The 20785-nt window shown below is 34.3% G+C and overlaps 1 pseudogene; it reads left to right on the top strand.

Moving 5' to 3' along the window:
- Positions 1 to 20599: 20599 nt before the first annotated feature.
- On the top strand, positions 20600 to 20718 carry LOC112474317 (annotated as a pseudogene).
- Positions 20719 to 20785: the final 67 nt, after the last annotated feature.

Genomic DNA, 20785 nt, shown 5'->3' with positions numbered 1-20785 from the left:
ATCCTCAGTTTCTCTGTCATAGAATGTTAGAAGGCAAACAGCATAACATTCCTACAAAAGACCTTGAAATCATTTAGAGTTTTGATTTATTCAAATGGAGAAATGCTGATGGACAGACTGAGAAGGATGAGAGGGATGGTGAATGTAGAAATGAAGATAGATTTCAGGGAGGAGCAAGAAAGCACTCTGGGAAAAAAATCCCTAGTATTAATTAAACTGTCTGGTAGTTAGACTCATCAACAGTGCTTGAGTAGTTTATTTTGGAGCATGAGGCTGCACTAGAAAGGGAAGAGAAGACCAGAATGAATTGTCACTGGGCTATTTCTCTGCTGTGAGAATTTCTCTTTGAAAGAGATGGACACAGGGAGAGGACAGTGCTTTCTGATTGACCAAGAAAGCAATCAACACTAGAGACACACTGCAGACAGTGGGGATCTCAGGCAGGAGATAGCAGAAATGAAAGCATGAAAGGTGTCCCAGGATAGCACTGGCCTTGTCCCAAGCTGCAAGGCCATGGGCATACCTTAGCTGAGCAGCCAGCACCATTTAAAGGCCAAGGAACTAGAGGCAGGAAGGAAGAGTTCTGGCAGCTGCAGGGAGAAAGTGAACCCCAAGGAGATTACACTGGAGTCTTTATCACCCTTTGGGTCTCCTAGCATCCCTGTGGCTGCTGGGGACCCTGGATCAGATAGCTTTCGGAAAAGCAGAACATCTGCTGATGCAATGTGACCTGTGAGCTGGCTCCGGTTGCATGCAACACATGCTTTCTGTTTCTTGGAAGATTCCAGACAGACACAAGAAGGAAAGGCCTAAAATTTTCTCACTTGATAAATGGAGGCTATTAATCTATCAAATTTAAGATAAGAAGTCATCATATATGAGATACTATTGGTGGGACTTACGAGAACACCAGGGGACGTATTCTGAATTGCTTTCATACTAAAAATTCTCCAGGAAAAACTACCTATTCACTGAGAGTCACTTGGTTCCCTTCAGACTAAGAAATGATCAGAAATACAGTTCTCATTTTGCATTAAACTGCCTCTAATGAGGATGTACTATTGTTCTGTTTCCCACTAGAGTTTCATAGAACATGTGGCAGAGATGAAGTTTGCTTCATTGCTCCTATTGGCCAGCCAGCAGAGGGAGTGAGAATGACAAAGTTTATGTCTCCTCAACATACCCATCAGCTAAATTATCATTAGGTTATGATTTCATATCAGTACATAAAAACAATGGTCGTGAAACTATCTGTATTCATTTTCATGTTTATAAAGATAGTCCATGCTTACTTTTAAACAATGTAAAAATACAGAAAGTAGAAAACTGAAGTTTTCCAGTTATCCTCTTTCCTAATAAATATTGTTTAAGAGTTTAGTTTATACTCTTCCAAAAATTTTTTGTATAGGCATAAACCTCCATATCTATATGTATGCAACTTACTATGTTTTCCAGGATATCTGGGTCATGTAAATCTTGCTATGTTTTCCAGGATATCTGGGTCATGTTTTACATTAATATCCAAATAAAATAGCTTGAGGGTCACCATCCTAAGTACTTTTGGGAATCCAGCATTTTCTGCAGTTGTTTCACTAATTCTTGAGCAAGATGATAAATATGGTGGTTGTTTATTACCTCTTGCTCTTGATCTGTTCCAAACTCAATTGCTTATTGGTTTGTGTTGCTACTCTCTGGTTTTCCTTTCCTCAAAACCTGAACACAGTCTTGTCTCCTTGTTTTCCAAGGCTTTACATAGATACTGTTGTGTGACATCAAATTTTACTGAAAATAAGGGGTTTTGAAGAAGATCCAGAAATTAACCCTTGCTCACATTATACTTTACATTTAACTTCTCCTTGGTGATAGCTCATGGCCCTGTGCTATTTATGGCAATTAGTAATCATTATCATTATGATACACATCATCTTTCATGGGTAACACTCATAGTGTCCTTACTAAGGATCAAGCATTGAGTTAACTTTTCATGCATTACCTTATTTAATCTTCACAACAACCCTGTGAAGTAGTTATTAGCACCATCATTATTTTACAGATAAGAAATTGGTTAAGAAAAGTTAACTTATCCATGTTCACACAGCTGACTAAGGTGTGGAGAAGTTTTAAACCCAGACTGTCTGGGTTTAGTGGACATGTACCACGTTCTTATCAGTATGGTATTCTGTCCCCATGCCTCCATAATTATCATAAATGCTGCTCATCTTAGTGATTATTCATGTTTTACATAAAAATCAGTCCTACTTGGGTTGTATCCTATCTCACAGCTATAGCATTCACTATGGTTTATATCCCATCTTCCAAAACCTCTCTTTTTTATTTTAAATTCTTACTGTCTCCCTCCAAACAAATTCTCCTTTTTTCGATGCCCATTTTAGCCTTAATAATTTAGAATAAGCCTGAGTCTACCTTAATTCTCCTTTAAGACTCACCTTGGCATTAAGATAAATCAATATCCGTATTAACATTCTTCAGCCCCGTGACTTTTCTATTACCTTTTTTCCCATGTGTTTCCTGGCTGAAAACTTTTCTTCTATAAGGGCAACTTGTTGGAGAACTCTAAAAATCATAGTCTCTACAAAGCATGGGAAAGTACCAGAGGCCATAGAAATGTCAAACAGAAGACTTAACATTTGATATGCTTGGCATCTTTGATAGTGTTGTTAACTGTGCATGTGCACTGAGCTGGCTGAGTGCAGAACCTGGACACAGATGCTTTAGAGATTTGTCACAGAACGTTTGTCTTTACAAAATGATAATTTATCCTAAAATGTTAGCTGAGTTGTAATTATCAAGTCCGATGGACACCTGCAGCTTATCTGACCAAACTTGTTTGTTTTTTTCCCCATCTCTTCCATAGGGCATAAAAAACATTTGTAATTTCAAGTGAGTTAATAAAATAAAAGTGTGGGTCCGGATGAAATGAGACTAGCTTTCTTTCATATTGTCCCAGATACTTGAAGAATATCTTGAGAAATCTGGTATAATGTCACAGATGCTTTGAAACTGGATTCTTAGATTTATGAACCAGTGTCTTCCAGAGAGAATTTTGTGATGCTTCCTTTTGACTGTAGTTGTTTAAATTATTGAATGCCAACTCAACTGTACATTATGCAACATATAAAGATTTTATAAAAGTATGAAATGACATTAAAGACATGATGTAGGTAAAAAAAATAGGATACAAAATGGTATGTTCCTTTTCACTACAACAATGTAAATTATGTAGTTATATGTTCTAGGAGAAGGAATAGACCTTCCTGAAAAGGTCGTTCTCTGACTCCTGGTCTTCTTCCTGCCTTGCCATCCTGCCCCGAGTTATGGATTTTTACCTCAGAGATTAAACAATGGTTAAAGCTGCCATTAAGTGCCCATGGTGTCAGCTTCACAAACTTTGGAGTATGTGGACTCGCACACTTCTCAAAAGTTATAAAAATCAACTACACAGAAGGTTGAGGGCAAAAACTTATTCCCATTCCTTGAAAAACACTCAAGTTCATGCCTTGTTGCCAGAAGACAAAGGTACTTTGCCTCTGAATTGTTAAGTTAGAGTTTCATAAAGTATAGTTGATAGACCCTAAATTGGAATAACCTCCCTCTGGTACTCATTAAAATGCAGGTTTCTAGGCCTGTGTAAAGCCTACAGCATCAGAAATCCCTGTGTTTGGGGCCTGTGAATCTATATTTTGACCAACTTCCCAGGAAATACCAAAAGACTACACCGTACTAGACATCATCTTCTCTCATTGCCGCCCCTCCACTTCCTGTCTTACTCCTGTGTTATTGGCACTACAAGTGCCTCTTGCTCTATAGCCCTGGTCCCTTGGATCTGCACCTCAGCTTTGCTCTTTGAGGCCTTGATCATCGAAAACTCCACTGCTTGACTATGTTTTTTGAGGGGGGATGAGTTTGTTGAGATGCATCCTCCTGTAGCTCTGCTGTTTAGCAACTAGAACCCGTGCCCGCTAAGACTCTCACTCCTGTCCACAGCTCACCTTACACTGGAAGAGGCCTGAGGTATTGAGGAAGATCATAGCATTCACCAATGCTTTTCTTGCCAAAATGTCATCATTACCTAAGTCACATTCTTCTCATAACATATGTCTGTGGTTCTGTGCCACCTCTCCCCATCCCCTTTCAGGTATAGAAAACCCAAAGCAAGCAAATAAATAAACAAATTATATATTTAAGTTATCTTTAAAAAGATTTTAGTTTATCAAAATATTGGGAAGATTTGTATAACTTCCAAAAAAAGTCTTTCCTGTCTCTCTACTGAATCATCCATCCAATAATAATATTTATTTAAAAAATGCCAATTGTGTTTCTCAGATTCCACATTGGCTTTACTTTTAAAGTCTCCCTAAGAAAAATCATCATCAATTATCTTTTATATTTAAAAAAGAGAAGAAGAAAACCTTCATAACGATTTTTCTACATTTATCTTTCCCATTTTGGGGAGTCAGCATGAGAAAGCAAGACAACTGCATATATCTGGGCATGGAAGTACATAACAGTTAGTAGGATTATTCTAATGCATGCCCTATCTTATGACGTACTCCTTATTTTTTTGATGCGTGTGTTTGAATCTTCATGGAGTACATGAGTCCATCACCTCCCTAATAACAATAATAGCAATAATAACTAATAGCTTTAAAAAGATTGAATTGAACACTTTGACTTGAATGGAGAACTTGGCTCTGACACATCAAAAAAGAAATTCTTCTGGAGAAAATGCTTTTCCCAATGTGTACAGCAGTGAAAGGGATTGCTTTCTCTTCTCAGCTTCTGTAGAGAGTCTCCCAGGAATTAGACAGGCTATTGGTTCAATGGAAAGCTTCAGTGAGCAGAGTGACTCTTCATTCAACCCAAAGACCTGCCTGGTGACATCAGTCCAACAGTCTGTAAGTCATGTTGGCCTGCCTTTATTTTAATCCCTTAGAGGTATGTTTTTTTATTCTTGTGGAGATATGTGACTATAAGTACATTTGGCCATGCTTACAGAGATTCATTTATAATCTTAACATTGGAATATTGGAAAACTATTTTAACTGGTTTATAGTTTTGAGGATAATTGTGGTATTACAGTTCTTAAATATATTTATGTTTAAAGAATCAAGCTTATGCAAGATGAATGGAGTAAGCTTGACACACAACTAATACATATTTTAGTTTCAAATACAATAACATGATTTGTCTTTAAAGAAGAACTGGAAAGACTGAATGATATGTTGATTTGTTGATTCCTAGTTTAAAAAGAACTCAGTTAAATGTCTTTTTTTTTTTTTTTTTTGTAGGCCACATTACTGGATACCTAATTTGATTCATTTGAAGATAGGTTAATGAAGCTAGGTCAAAAAGAGAGATCACAGAAAACTCAATTCGGTTAACTAGTCTAGGAAATAACTAATTTAAATATTGAAAAGCGTATTGTAAACCAATAGATAAAAGAGTTAGAGATATCAAATATCTAGAATAAAAGCACAAAATATAAAATATTAGAAAATATCAAATTTGCTTTCTAAACCTTATAACAATTAAGAATAGAAATAATATTTTCTGTTTGCAGCATCAGATTTTCTTTAAAATAATATTGCACAGCGATGATAACTACACCATTTGGCACCATTTGAATAACGAATATGATTGAATGAGGAACTTTTGACATTTGAAAATCAACACATTAAGAAAACTTAATGTGTTGTTTCTATGAATTTAAAGAGATTCACAAACATTTAAGTAAACATTATGTTTATATTACCATGTTTCAATTATATTTTTCCTAAAGTTTATTAACTATAAACACTCTAAATGAAGCTTTATTTCCAGAACAGGTAACAATCACAATTCTTTTACATTGTATTTGAATTCAAAACTTTTTTTTTACTTACAAATGATTTGAAAAGCTAACAAAAGGTGAAATAATTGGTATATTCGTAATTAAGAAACAAGTTATGAGTTAAGAAACAAATGATTTGTGCATTTGTATCCAAATATACAAAAACAAAGAAACACATAAAAATATTTTACCCAGTTAATCTCTTGATTTTCTAATATAGAATATGATATTAAATCTTGTGCAGAACATTATGGATATAGATGTTTTACCCGTATGACCTTGGAATTTAAAAAAATTTTAAACAGAATCAGGTGATTCTGTTAGGGATTTTCATGTTTATATTTAACCCTTTACCCTTTACTCTTAACCCCCACACCAACTACTTATTGAGTCAGTTGATACATATTTGTCATTTTCAGTTTGGAAAGAGCAGCTGGGTGAGTATAATTAATGAAGTGTCTCAGGCACTCATGTTCCAGGACTTCTAGTTCAGAAGGAGAGCCAGAGCTGGGAATGAGATTTGTAGGGCTAAAGGATTACTATCTCTTGGGTCAGGAAATCAACTCTTTTCTCTTATATTTTAGAAAATGTTCTAAGAAAAAATATATCTTCTCTCAAGCTTATGCTTGGTTGAGGCAAGTCCCCCAGAACTAAATTTTTGGATATCTACACGTAAGGGCTTACAGTCCTACAATGTCTCTGGTCTTCCCTTATTGCCTTTCCTCTTTTCAGTCACAATACTCCATCCTTCAACAACATTGCTATCTCTAATTATGTATTATATGTAAGTACATTAAATAAAGAGAATGAACCCAAGTTCATCCTTATTATTCAAATTTAGGGATTCTCTAAAGGTTAACACAGTCTTTTTCTTCTCAACCTCTACTGAGACCTGAGTCTCTTTGTCTTCTCAGCTCTTGACCCTATTACCAAAAACAAAAACAACAAATAAACTTTGCTAATTTCTCTGTATCTGTATATAAGTTTTTGTATTAGCTCATGCAAGATTAATTTTGCTTAGATTTTTCTGGAAGACAATAAGTACTTATTAGAATGGCATCTGCAAGCACAGGTATACGAGGGAAATTTTCTCCAGGAAAATTACATAAACTTAGGTTTTGTACCAACTCAGAGGAAGCTGTTCCATGTGCAGAAAAGATAGAAGCCTGACAATTTGATCTCAGGGCTTCAGGTAGAATGATGAATGAAAATATGCCAATCTACTGTCCCTCCCTCTACGTATGTTCATATACATGCTTTCATTTGCCCCTGTGTATACTCTAAAAACCTTCTAATAAACTCTAAAGAGTCTAAACTCATTTGCAGAAGGGGTAAGTTTGTCTCAATAAAACAATATATGACTACCTCAGGGAAGGAAAATTTGGGATGTTTTATATGTAACAGAATCATATTAACTGTTCTATTGAAATTGACAATAACAATAATAGTATCCTCATCATTAGAATCCACTGTGGGGAATTGGTTCATATTTTCTTTTTAAATTTTCTATATTATGATGAAAAAAAACCCTTGAGAATGAAAAAGTTTTTGGTCTATTTTAGTAAGCAGACTGTTTGATTCCAAGTGATTTTGATTCTCGTTGTGTCACTTCGCCACCCTGACAGCTGAATTAATCTAAAACCAACAAGGATTTTTTAGTGTAATTGGCTTAGTTCATTTGCCATGTGGAGATCTGACATTAGTCAGCCAAATAACAGTTTCATGGTGTATTTAAAACATCCATATGTCTAGGAATCAGAAATAACCTTCTTTTCCCTAGTTTAGTCAAGTAAATATTTCCTAGTAGCATTTCTAAAGACAATATTGCTTAATTTAAAAACCAACTGTTTCTTTGTTTTCTCTTTAATACAGTAATAGGACATGTTTGATCAGTGTTCTTCTGGCACAACAAAAATCTGTAAGAGGGAAGCAAGGAATAAGTCTAATTAGGTCACATTTTTGTTATTTGGAAACTAGCATTCTTCTCCAATTTAATACTTACAGTAATAAACAGCTTTTATTTTTTTAGTGAAGAATAGCCAAATAAACATAATCGTTTTTGTGTGCGTGGAATTGAAGTTAACATAAAAGGTCAATTGGGCTGAACATTCAAGAAGAAAGAAAATTCTTAAAAGCCTTTGTATTCAGTTTTCTTTCTGGAGTTTTCTAATATTACTATATGTAGGAGTCTTTTTTCAGAATTTAATATTAAGAGGAACAGGGTTCACAATATCTAAATTAAAAATTAGGTGAGGTGATGGAGGAAATGCTGAACCTAGATAAAAGGACATAGTTGTGAAATTTACATCCCTTTTCCAGTTTTGGAGCTCTTGAAAAGGATTAGTTCCAATATAGAGGGTTTGTTCTACCTAAATAAGATTTTAGAAATAGTTGAGAGATATTAAATTTGGGCCGAAGCAAACCCTGTCTAGAAAAAATGGGCAACTCAAGGAATTTTACGAGCCCAAATTTTTCAGGGATTAAGAGCCAGAAGAATTCTAAAGACATTAAGAGGAATAGAAATGAATGGGATGGAGAGCATAGCACACTGGAGAACTGGATCTTCGTAGTTGATACTATTGGGAGACATAGAAGCTTTGGGAGGAAGCGGAGTATAATAAAATCAGGTTTTATCAAGATAATGTGACTGAAGCTCGGGCTAAAATATTATCTACTCTTTTACTAATTCTACAAATATTTGTTGGACACATAATATTTGTTAATCACTAACTGTTCTTGGGTCACGGAACACAGCAGTGAACTAATCAGAACACAATCATTGATCTTAATAGAGTATATGCTCTAGTTGAAATATAGACAATTAAAAAACAAAATTATTAGTATGTTTAATAGTGATAAGTGCTAAGGAGGGCGGGGAGAGGTGGAGGGAAGCAGGGAAGGAGGAGAGGAAATCTGAGGGAAAGGCTTAAAAATTTTGGATAAGATGACCACAGAAGGGACTAGCAAGTGAGGCAGGAAAGTATCTGTATATTTATTTCATGGCTGAAACTTCTGTCTTTGAGACTATGATGGACGAAAAAATTGTGAACATTCCCTTTAGAAAACATCTTTAAATGCTGGATGTGCTATAATAAATGCCATGTGTATTAGATTTCTCTTGCTGTATAACAAATCACTTAATGGATTAAAACAACAGTAAACATTCATTATCTCTCACACTTTTTGCAGATCAGGAATTCAACAGTGGCATAGCTGGGATCTGCTTCCAAGGTGACTCCCTCACATAGTTGGAAAGTTGATGCTGGTTGTCTGTGACAGCCTCAGTTTATCCCCATGTGGGTCTCTCTACAGGCTGCTTGAAAGACCCTGCAGCATGATGCTGCTTTCCCTAGAGCAAACAATCCTTGAGAAGGCCAAGACGGAAGATACAAAGATTTTATGACCTACCCTTGGAATAAACACATTGTCATTTCCACATTACCCTAATGGGCCCATGGGTCAACCATGATTCAGTGTGGGAGGGAACTACACAAGGATGTGAATACCAAGAAGTAAAGATCATTGAAAGCCATGTTGGAAACTAGATATAGCACTGCTGTATATACATATACACTCAAGAAATAAGGAAAGACACAAGAAACTAAAAATTTTAGTGCTAAGCGGCACAGAATTAATGGTAACTCCCAAAGGATTTGCCAGTCTCCATCTTCCTAGGTCTGAGGTATAACCTTTTAACCACAGCAGTTATTAATGACTAAGATTTAGACCCCCAAAGATGGGGATGTGCAATAAAAATCAAACAATATACACCGTTAGCAAAAATGGAACTAGAAAAATTTGTCCACCAAGAAGGGAAATTAATAAGTACCATTTTTATTGGCCTGAATTCTGGTGGAAAAATTTTGTTCCTATCTAGTACATGTTTAATAAATATGAGCATACATTAGAAGGTTATAAAGCATACAAGGAAATAAGGCATCATGAGTGGGACTCAAAAGAAACAACAAGCTACCGAATTCAATACTTAGGATTTCAGATGAAAGGATTATGAAAATAAAATCTAATATAACTATTTTAAAATAGTTTTAAAAATGAAATAAACATATAAAATGGTCAGATTTGAATATAAGAACAATAACAATTGCAAACCAGAAATAAATAATATAATAATCAAAATTACAATTTCATTAGGAACTCCTATTAGAGCATGTTAGATAAAAGAGGTAAACAAATTATCTCCTTAAAGAGCAACCATAAAACTGGACAAAAATACTATATAATCATTTCAATAAGCACAGGAAAAGCATTTGACAAAATCAATGCCATTTATGATAAAAATAACAAATTAGAAATTAATAGAGACTTCCTCAACTTGATAAAGGGCATCTATAAAAAATACCTATAGCTAACATTGTACTTAATGATGAAAGAATGAATGTTTCTTCCCTAAGATCAGGAACAAAGCAAAGATATCCACTCTGTTACTTCTTTCAACATTGTATTGGAGGCTTTAGAAAGAACTAAAAGGTATTTAGATTAGAAAAGAAGTAAAATTGTATTTATTCAGATGACCTGATCTTGTATTCAGAAAACCCCAAGGATTCCATTTGAACTAAAAAACAAATTCAGCAAGGTTGGACATAAGATTAATATACAAAAATCAATTTTATTTCTATATACTAGCAACAATCTGAAAATATAATTAAGAAAACAATTCCAGTCATAATCTCTTTAAAAAGAATTAAATACATAGGAATAAACTTAACAAAAGAAGTGCAAGATGGGTACACAGAAAACTATAAAATTTGGCTGGGAAAATTTGTAGAAGATCTAAATAGATGGAGAGGCATTTCATGTTTATGGATTGAAAGACTCAATATTGAGATGGCAATTCTCTCCAAATTATCTATATCAGAAGAATTGCATAAATTGACAAACTCACCCTAAAATATATATGAAAATGCTAAAGTCCAGAATAGCTAGAGCAATTTTGAAACAGCAGAAAAAAGTTGGAGTACTTAGAATTCCTGATTTCAAAGCTAATATAAAACTATAGTAATTAAGACAATGTAGTATGGGTATAAGAATAGGCCTATAGATCAGTGAAACAGAATTTAAAGTCCTGAAATAAATGTTTACATTTATGGTGAATTGATTTTCAGCAATGCTGCCAAGGCAATTATTTGGGGGAAAAAGATAATCTTTTCAAAAAAATAAAAAAATAATGCTGGGACAATTGAATATCTACATGCAAAAAGAGGAATTTAGACACTTACCTCATACCATATACAAAAATAAATTCAAATAGATCAAAGACCTAAATGTAAATGCTAAAATTCTTAATTTTTATCCTGTGTGTTGTTTGCTTAGGTTTCTATGAATTTGACATATGTCTATCCTTAAACTCTCTCAGACGTATAAATCCCATCTCAATACATCAAACATATCAGGTACCCTGTCAATTTCAGAGTTTTGGAAGTTCTCCTGGAGACTTCTGTTCTGTGCCAAGGAGAATTGATTTCTCTCTATGACAGAGTTGTCATCTCTGGATCTCTCTCCATCAAATTCTTGGGGGGCTCTCCCTTTGTCTTTTCTCTCTCTCTGAGACTCTAATTGAGGGCTTCACAATCATCCTCTTTCTTGCTTCATTCCCAGAATATTTCTGAGAAAGGATGAATAGGAGATAAGTTTTTGATATTTTTCAAGTCTGGAAATTCTTTATTGGTACCCTCATCCTTAATTGGTCATTTGGCTGGGTCTAAATTTTTTAGAGATTTGATGGCCTTGCTCTAATGACTTCAAGCTTCCAGTGAGTTATTGGGAAGTTCGAGCCAATCTGATTCTCGCTTTTTATTTTTATTTTTTGCAATTTTCCCCTTTTCTGGCAATTTTCGGATTGTTTTCACCCCATCTTCAATGATTTCCTGATGATGTTCTTTGGTGTTGTTTTATTTTCATCCTAGACCTAGTGAACCCATTTCTACAGTTCTGGGAAATTTTTTTGAATTATTTGATAACTTTCTACTCCTCCCCAATCAAACGACTGGCTCTTCCTTCTTTTTCTGGCACTTCTGTTATTTGGATAGAATCTTCTTTACTTATTTGGTGTCATTAAAAATAGTTATTTTACATCTTATTTTTATCTTTGTTTTGTTTTTTATTTGTTTTTTATTTGTTTTTTTGTTTGTTTGTTTTTGATTTTGTCTTTGTTTTTGTTTTTGTATTTTTGCTTAATTTCTTGAATTTTTTTCCCCCAACATTATCTTCTAAGCCTTCTTTAAGCTTTTCATTTATGGCATTGTAAATCTCCCAGATTCCTTTTATTATCTGATTCCGCCATTCTTATAGCATCCTGCTATTGTTATTTCACAGATGCTATATTATTCATTAGCTCTCTGAGGATATCCATGGTAGATTTTTGTTGTATTTTGTTTTCTCAGGATAGTTTCCATTTCCACAATTTGCATTTAAAAATTTTCTGATGATTTGTTTTCTTTTGGGGGGTTGGAGTGTCTCTTTTATTTTAGAATAGTAGAGGATTTCCTCAAGTACCTCGTGACCCTTCACAGTTTACACATACTGAAGGGTTCAATGGGAAGTCCTAGGGCCTTGTGGGACTTGTACACTGTGGTCTTCATGATCTATGTGGCGGTTATACTGAAGAGTCCCCAACATCAATATCTTTAAGCTGGGTAAATTCTCCAGTGAATGATCTTCTGTCTGGAGAGTTTAAGTCAGCTCTCAGGGTTCTAGAAGCTAGTAGAAAAATGACTGTAATCTGACATTCCTTGCTTCACTTTTTCCCCTTCTTCCTTTCTAGGACTCCTGCCCTCAGTGCTGCCTGCTCCCCTCACCCCTTTCCCAGTTAGAGTTTCTCTGTTACCTTTTCCAGGGAATAAACTTTCAGTTTGGGGCTGGAATAGAAGAGGGTCATTGGCCCAGGTGAGTGGAATACAGGGGATTTCATTACCTAACTGCTTCCTAAATTTTCAAACAATCTTCCTATTTTCACTGTCCTCTCCATCCCATCACCTTCACTCATAATGATATCTGGAATCCCCCGTGCTGGTCATTTGGAGACTGTGACATAAATTGCCTTTCTGCTGGACTTTCTCTATTCCCAGGTTAGGATTGGCTTTCTCAGATTTCCTAAGTTAGTTAGCATTGATCCGTATGCTTTATGGTTTCCAAAAGCTTGCTATTCTTTTCTCTCCTTACATTTTCTTTTACTTTGTGGGTTTAGGGCTTTGAAAAATTGTGAGTTTTGGGAGGGAGATCAGGCAAACCAAGGGTTCAGCTGACATCCTTTATTCAAAAGTGTGTTATATTATCCTTTATCGCTTTTTGTGTGCCAGAAAGTTTTCACAATTTAATTGATTAGAAAGAATTCGTGTTCAGAAATATGTACATTCAGGACAAGGCTAGAAGATTATTATTGATAAGGAGAGTTATGTGTCCCAAGAATGATACTGTGGTGTCATCATAAACACATGGAACCACCTTTCTCTATGACAAAGAAAAATTACATTTCTCCCGATCTCAAAAGAAATTGCTATCTTTTTCTTGATAAATATAAAGAGAAGTATTTCGACTTTTTTCTTACTACAAATTTTACTTCTACAATTTTTTAATATTTTTCAGAGTAGACATTAAAGAGTAATTTGGTAAATCTAGCAATTAAAGATCAAGAAAAATAACTCAAAAACATTTGTCTTTTAAACTTCTGAAATTAATAACCAGTTCAAAAATGATTCCATAGTTCCATAGACGGTATTTTAACTTTTGTACAAAATGAATAGTTATCTCAGAATTCTTTCAGAAACTAGATTTTTTTCATTAGGTCAGAGGGCAGCATGATGCAGCGAGTTCTTTGCGAATGATGTCAAAGCCTTAGGCGGAGTCTACAAGTCTGAGAGGGGCTTTATTCATCCAAGTCCAACTCAAGGGTCCCAAGCAGTCACCACTCAAGAGTCAAGGGAATAAAAGGTCTGTCTCTACTTTCAGTGTGCTCCTTGATCCCCAGTAGTAACTGTCTGTAGCTGTACTTGCAGGCGCGTCAGCCAGAGTGGGTGAAAATTTACACTTAAGGTCAAATCTGCTGGTTTGGTTAGTCTGCTGGAAAATGATGTTAAACTCAGCTCATCCAGAGAGGCTGGGTGGGACTTCTTCACCCCATCATACTTTCCCTTTGCTTTTGATGTTATTTGTTCTGGAACTCTTCACCTCTGTATTTACGGTTAACGACATTGCTGAAGTAGACTTCTTCTCTTACTGGAGTCAGCTGAGGTCAACAGGACTCTTTGCATGCTTTTAATTATAGGGTTTTTAAATATTCTCCTCTGCTTTCCTGTATGTCACTTATAGTCACTCTGGTTTTACTTTTCTTTCTTTCCACTCTCCTTCTCCACTGATAGCTAATTTCAGAAACAATCCTGCCTTTCATGAATGACCAATGGAATAGAAACAATAGATAACTTCTAGAATTTTTAATTACATATGTGAACTAAATGGACAAAAAGGAATAAATTTCAATTTCTTGAAATAGAATATATTTGTCGTGCAAGAACAGGTACAATGAGGTAAATGAACACTGGCTGGCTTGACTAATTTTCCATGGTTTTGTTCTAGAGAAATTATTTCTAGGAGTAAAGAACGCTTATGTCAAAGGCTTATTTATTTATTTTATATAACATGTACTCATATAGCACTTCCAGGCTTTAAGGACTTTATAAGTATGACTTTATTTAATACTAACAATCTTATGAGATAACTATTAATTTTATCCACATTTTATAAGAGATGACTTCCCTAAGTTGGCATTGCTGGCAACTGGGGGCTGAGATTCAACTCTAGGTAGCTCTCATGCTCTTCCTTTTCTAAAAATGTGAACCCATATCTTGTTATCTATTGGTATACTTTACAGGGAGAGAGAGAGAGAGAGAGAGAGAGAGAGAGAGAGAGAGAAAGAGAGAGAAAGAGAGAGAGAGAGAGAGAAAGAAAAAGAGAGAGAGAGAGAAAAAAGAAGAAGAAAAGAAGAGGAGGAGGAGGAGGAGGAGAAAAAGAAGAAGAGGAAGAAAGGAGAGGGGGAGGAGAAGAGGAAGGGGAGGAGGAGGGGAGGGGAGGAGGAGAAAATAAGAAAGGCACTAAGGAGGAATGACTGTGTGTGAAGTGATTTGAGTAAATACACAATATAAGAAGATGAAAATATTTCTATAACAAAGCTAATAATTCAAAATGTGATGCCCAAACATTCATTTGGTTGACTGAATTTGCTTCCTCATACATTAATTTGATAAGTTTAAACATCTATGCTTTGGCATATCATTTAACAAAATTCATCAGCCTTTCAGACCTCCTTGAATATTATACTCTAATCCTACTCAAAACGGGACATCTCCATTTGTTTCTTTAGTGCTTGGACACATTATTTCTTTATGGTGGTTTAAACTTTATGTCTTGGCTCCACTAAAAGTATCTTGATGCAGTTCTCTCTTATATACATATTCTTTCCCCCAATTTTTGCTTTGTTTTAGTTATTCTCCATGTTTCGATAATTCTTACCACATGGAGCAAAACATTTCAACACTTTATTTATTTAGGAAAATAGAGGCCCTTATTTTGTTCTTTCTTTGATGGAGGTCAAAATATACAAAAGTGACAATAATTCAAAAATGGTATTATATTAAAGAGAAATGTGTCCCATATCCACCTCAAAAAAAGGGATAAAAACTTGTCAGGTTTTGACTACCTATAATTTGATTCTTCTTCTAATCCTTCTTGAGTTACTTAAATTACTAGACTGCAAGCTCAATGATGGGATGGATTTATTTTTTTTAATAAGTTTTGTTCAGTGAGATGGCCCCAGCATTTAGAAATATAGGCACACAATAGGTTCTCAAAAGTATTCATAAATAAATGAATAAAATAATATTCTGGAATGCAATCTAAATGAAAAACAAATTTCAAACAAAAAAAATATTTAAAGGGATTAATCTCAACAAATTAATTTTCTTTTATGGGGCTGTGTAAACATGATGGTTTCTTCAAAAAATTTTGCTTCACAATACGTGCAAAATTTTTTTGTTTGCTTGTTTAGAAGTTCTAATGAAAATCAGCTATCCTAATAATTTTTAATCATTGGTAAATACGGAAGCTTATAAGTAAATATAAGTAGCTATTCACAAATGGCTGAATAAAAAAATACTTCTCCATTATAGAATGCATACTGTGAACATGTCTTTCTATTAAATGTTTCAGTAATGTTTCTTAATTTTAAACTGTTCTTTCTATAAAAAAATCACAATTTTCTTAGACTTTGTTTTTAAAGTTCTGGTGGTCCCCAACCTAAAATTTGTCCCACAGATGGACACCTTTCTTCTAAAACTGCACAGAGGTCTCCTCACAAATCTAAAATGATATCTCACCTATACATTAAAATTTTATTTTAATCTTTAACTTTTACGCTGGATCTTTAGATAAACTCTACTCCTATTATCTCTTTATACCAGCTTGTCTTTCCTCTCATCAATATCTATTTTAGTGGGGTGGAGCTGTCTTTGGATAATCTAGTTAAGTTTCTGTTTTCTGTTGGAACATGCCAAGCTTCTGTTCTCTTGGTTTCAAAAAGCTATTTTGAAATACCGCAAACTAGCCAATTTAAGGCAATGGCCATAATCAGTGAAGAGCTACTTTGAAACGGGCTATCTGAAAGAGGGGGAGATAATGTGGGCTGAGGTCAGGTAACTGATGTTGGCAGGACTCTGGCATTCCGCCGTCATCCTTGTCCCTTTCATTTTTACACATCTCCCACTCTTCTGACTCATTCAATGAGATTCAATCTGTTGCTTTTTCTAGATCTCTCTCTCTCTCCCTTTTTTTTTTTTTTAAATTTCTGGCCACCAAAGGGACATGCAGATTTCATACTACCTTAGATTGCTTAAAATTAAGAAATACTACTCAAACATTTAGTAGAAAGAAATGTTCGCAGTATATTCTTTCTTTAATGAAGTTTGTTTTATTCAGCCTTCTGTGAATAACTAGTAGTATTTACAAGCTTCTGTATTTTTACCAAAGATTTATGCATGTTAGTTAATTTCTTCACATTAAAGGGATAATCGTACTTCATAATTGACAACAAATATGCTTTAAGAAATCACTATCATATGATTTATCAGTTTGACTAACTGCATTACCCTCAAATAATGTGCATTTTATCATGTAGTGTTTACTCTAACAGTGCATTAGAGAATTAATGTTCTTGACTAGATATTACTTCTTATTTCTTTGGGAAATATATCAATCCAGGAATTTCTGCAAGATTGAATTAAGATATCACTTTTAAAGAGGAAGGAAGAACAGAGCTGGAAATGGTTTATTCTGGCTGATTATTTGGCTCTACTTTGTGGCAGGCAGGTCAAAGTGACCCCACAGGTCAGGTCAATCTCCGTCTTTGGGTAGTTAGGCCTCCTACATGGATAAACCTACCTCACAAAGGTTGATCTTTTTAAAACATTTTCAAATCCAAACATTAGTCATGCTAGTCAAAAAAGGCTTTCTAACAGTATTGGAGATACAGAAATAATATTTGGATTCTCTGGTTTATATCCCCAAATCATGATTTTTTTTGACTCCTTTTGATTTTTTTTCTGACTTAATAGTCCTGCAATATAAGTAGCAATAATAAAGCATTATTTGTCAGTTTTTTTAAAAAAGAAAACAAGTTTCTTTTTAAAATTAGGTTTTCAAAATATTTTGTACATACTAACTGGTTAATGCTTATAGTCAGGATCTGAATTATCTAAATGCTTTCGTCTCTAATGACAATAAGAGTCACAAAATAAACCTACAATCTGAATCAATGTGATCATGGCAATTTTTTCCATAACTTTTTGCTGCTGTGAATTCTGAGCCCTGATTATATACTTGAGAAAAGGAGCTAAATACTTATTTTTTTCTTAGATTTTCCTTACAAGACATCTACTCTCATTTTATGTTGCATGAAATTTAAATTTTCAACATATCTGGTTTATATACCTAATTTAAATTTTCAACATAGTTCTCCTTTTCTTAACATCGGAAAAAAGGAGAAAAATGATTGATAATTACTATTTCCCCTAATGAGAATCATTGAATACCGTGTGTTTGTGTGTGTGTATTTAAATTTTCAACATAGTTCTCCTTTTCTTAACACCGGAAAAAAGGAGAAAAATGGATTGATAATTACTATTTCCCCTAATGAGAATAATTGAATACCGTGTGTTTGTGTGTGTATGCACGCTTGTGTGCGTGTGTGTGTGTGTGTGTGTGTGTGTGAGAGAGAGAGAGAGAGAGAGAGAGAGAATGAGAGAAATAAAAAAAAATGACTCACTTTATTCAATTTCATTTAAACTCATTTCCCTTCTTCACGTGACCTTTTTAACATTAAATTTGTATATGTCCCATTGCCATACAACCAACTGTGGTATATAGCCACTCTTCTGGGAACTCGGTATTGTTACATTTTAGAAACCAGTATCAAGAAAGGGTCCAAATATCTGTAGCAAATTGGCTTTCTGTGGTGTTTATTTTATTTGTATTCAATAAATATACTACCAATAAAGTTGTTCAATAAGATCTAAATTTTTTCCTAAAATATATATTTATGGTATTAATAAATATGTAATATTATAAGAAATTTCTTTTTTCACAATTGAGAGAAGACCCTGTTGTCTTTGCTCTTATATAAACTGAAAATTAATTTTCTTCTTCAGTTTTCTCCAAATGAGGAGAAGACACCTCTGACCTTATAAAGTTACTGTAAAGATTAAATGAGACAATTCATATAACACACCTGCAGCACTCAATAAACATATTATTATTATCATGATTATCATTGTCATTATTATTATTATTATGGTTTTACTCCTAATGCTAACAATACCTGGCTCCTTCCATGTCCTCCTTTTAACAGTTATTCTTTATTCTTTTGGTGGCTCAAGCTCACTGTTGGAATTGATTTTTCCAAATATTAACTTTCATAAACATGTTGGAAGAAGTAGAGGAAGAGGATATATAGTAAATACAGTGATATTCTCCCCAAGTGAAGGACTCTCTAGAAATCAGCCATCTGGTCATGCTTCTGTATTCTCATTATTATTGATAGTTTTACTGCTAAGGCATATTTGTAATGGCCTGGGGTTTTGATAGATTCTGGGCAAACTCTGCTATAATTGGGGTGAGAGCAATTATCTGGTCAGTTTTAGCAGTGACAGTCAATCTGATTATTTGATTTATAATTTAGTAGTTTGTTTAATTATCTAAGTAAGGGGAAAGATGCCTTTAAAGAACCAAATTGCATTTATGTAAGGCTAGGTTAATTAATCTTTCATTTATTTAACTTCAAATTTGGATTTTTAAATGTGGAAATTTCCAAAGAACTGAGACGAGAACATAGATTTACAAACGAGAGGAAATAAAATCTTGCAGTATAAGAAATAAACACACAGTTTTTTCCTTTATCCAACTATTGATTAGAAAGCTTCAGAGCCTTCTTTGACACTCATTCCCAGACTATGTCTTAGATTTGCCAGTTTCTATATGGAAAAATAATTGCTAATTGTTTCAGATTTTCATTAAGGGAATCTCTCCATTATTTCTTATGCCTAGTAATGATTATAATGATCAATTAAGGTTTTGGACAATTCAATTTTTGTATTTATATTTCTGGTTTTTATATTTTTTCATTATAGTACAGATTTCTTTAAATTTTTTCAAAAACTCATGTACAATTTTAGAATCAAGTAGTACTGAATCATCTCATCACTCTCAGTGTGGAATTAAATTTGTATTCAGTTTTGAATTAATGCTCGTTGTTCATTTCAACTAAGCACTTAGACTTTTCTTTAAACTGATAGCCATAGAAGTACAACCACATAGAAGCACAAGTATTTGAATGCCAAATCTACTGCATAACCAGAATAGTAATATCTAGGGAGTCCTTTGCTTGTAGAGAATATCACTGTATTCACAATGCCTTCTTCTTTCTTTCTCCCAACATGTTTATGGAAGTAAATGCTTGGTGTAACCAATACCAATAGTGAACAGGAGACATCTAAAAGAACAACTGTTAGGAAGAGGATGTGGAAAGAGCCAGGCATTGTTGTGAATTGTGTAAGGCAACCAACTTTCTTGCTTGTGTCTATTTAGAAATTGTGACTTGAACAATTCACTTCTCTACAAGATAAGAACATGGACTATAGGATTCTTAAGGAAGGTTCTTTCCCAGGCTGACATTCCTAGGACTAATTCAAACATTTTATCACCCCTCATTTCTCCTCTCATAATCACTGACAGCTGGCTTCAGTTGCTTCATCCTCATAGAAGTAAAATTTGCCCAAATGTTGAGGACATTGTTATTTTTCTCATGCTAAAGATCACTGTGATAGAGAGCACAATGCCAGGGCTTATTGCTCTCATCAAAAACCGTACAGCTTTTTAAACATGATATAGGCTGAGTATTAGGATAAGTCAATTTCTTTCCTACCATATTATTCATTTATGTCACAACTCCCTACAAAGGGAACTTTTAACAAGTGATCATTAGCAATAAGGATAAGATTTTTTTTTTCTTTCTCAGACTTTTTTTTTTTAGTTAGTTTTATTTCAGAGCATAGCTTATAGATAATACCAATGTGTAGGTTTTGCACAGAGAAAGTGGTTTGCTTGCTCTTATTTTCATATGGCTGAGCCTAGGAGTGATTTTCAATGCCAAGTAGAACTCAATTTCAAAGAAGCCTCAAGAACTGTTAAGTCTACAGCCATGCTATCCTGTACAAGCTGGATCCCATCTGATCTTGGAATCTAAGCAGGATTGGGCTTGGTTAGTACTTGAATGGGAGACCACCTAGGAAGACCAGGTGCTGTAGGGGTAAAAATAAAAAAATAAAGGATTGTAAACTGACAAGGTCCTTGTAATCTCTGACCTTGCCTTAAAAA

This window comes from Pteropus alecto, unplaced genomic scaffold (genome assembly GCF_000325575.1).
Source record: "Pteropus alecto unplaced genomic scaffold, ASM32557v1 scaffold79, whole genome shotgun sequence".
Lineage (NCBI taxonomy): Eukaryota > Metazoa > Chordata > Mammalia > Chiroptera > Pteropodidae > Pteropus > Pteropus alecto.
This window is presented reverse-complemented; position numbering and strand designations above follow the sequence as displayed.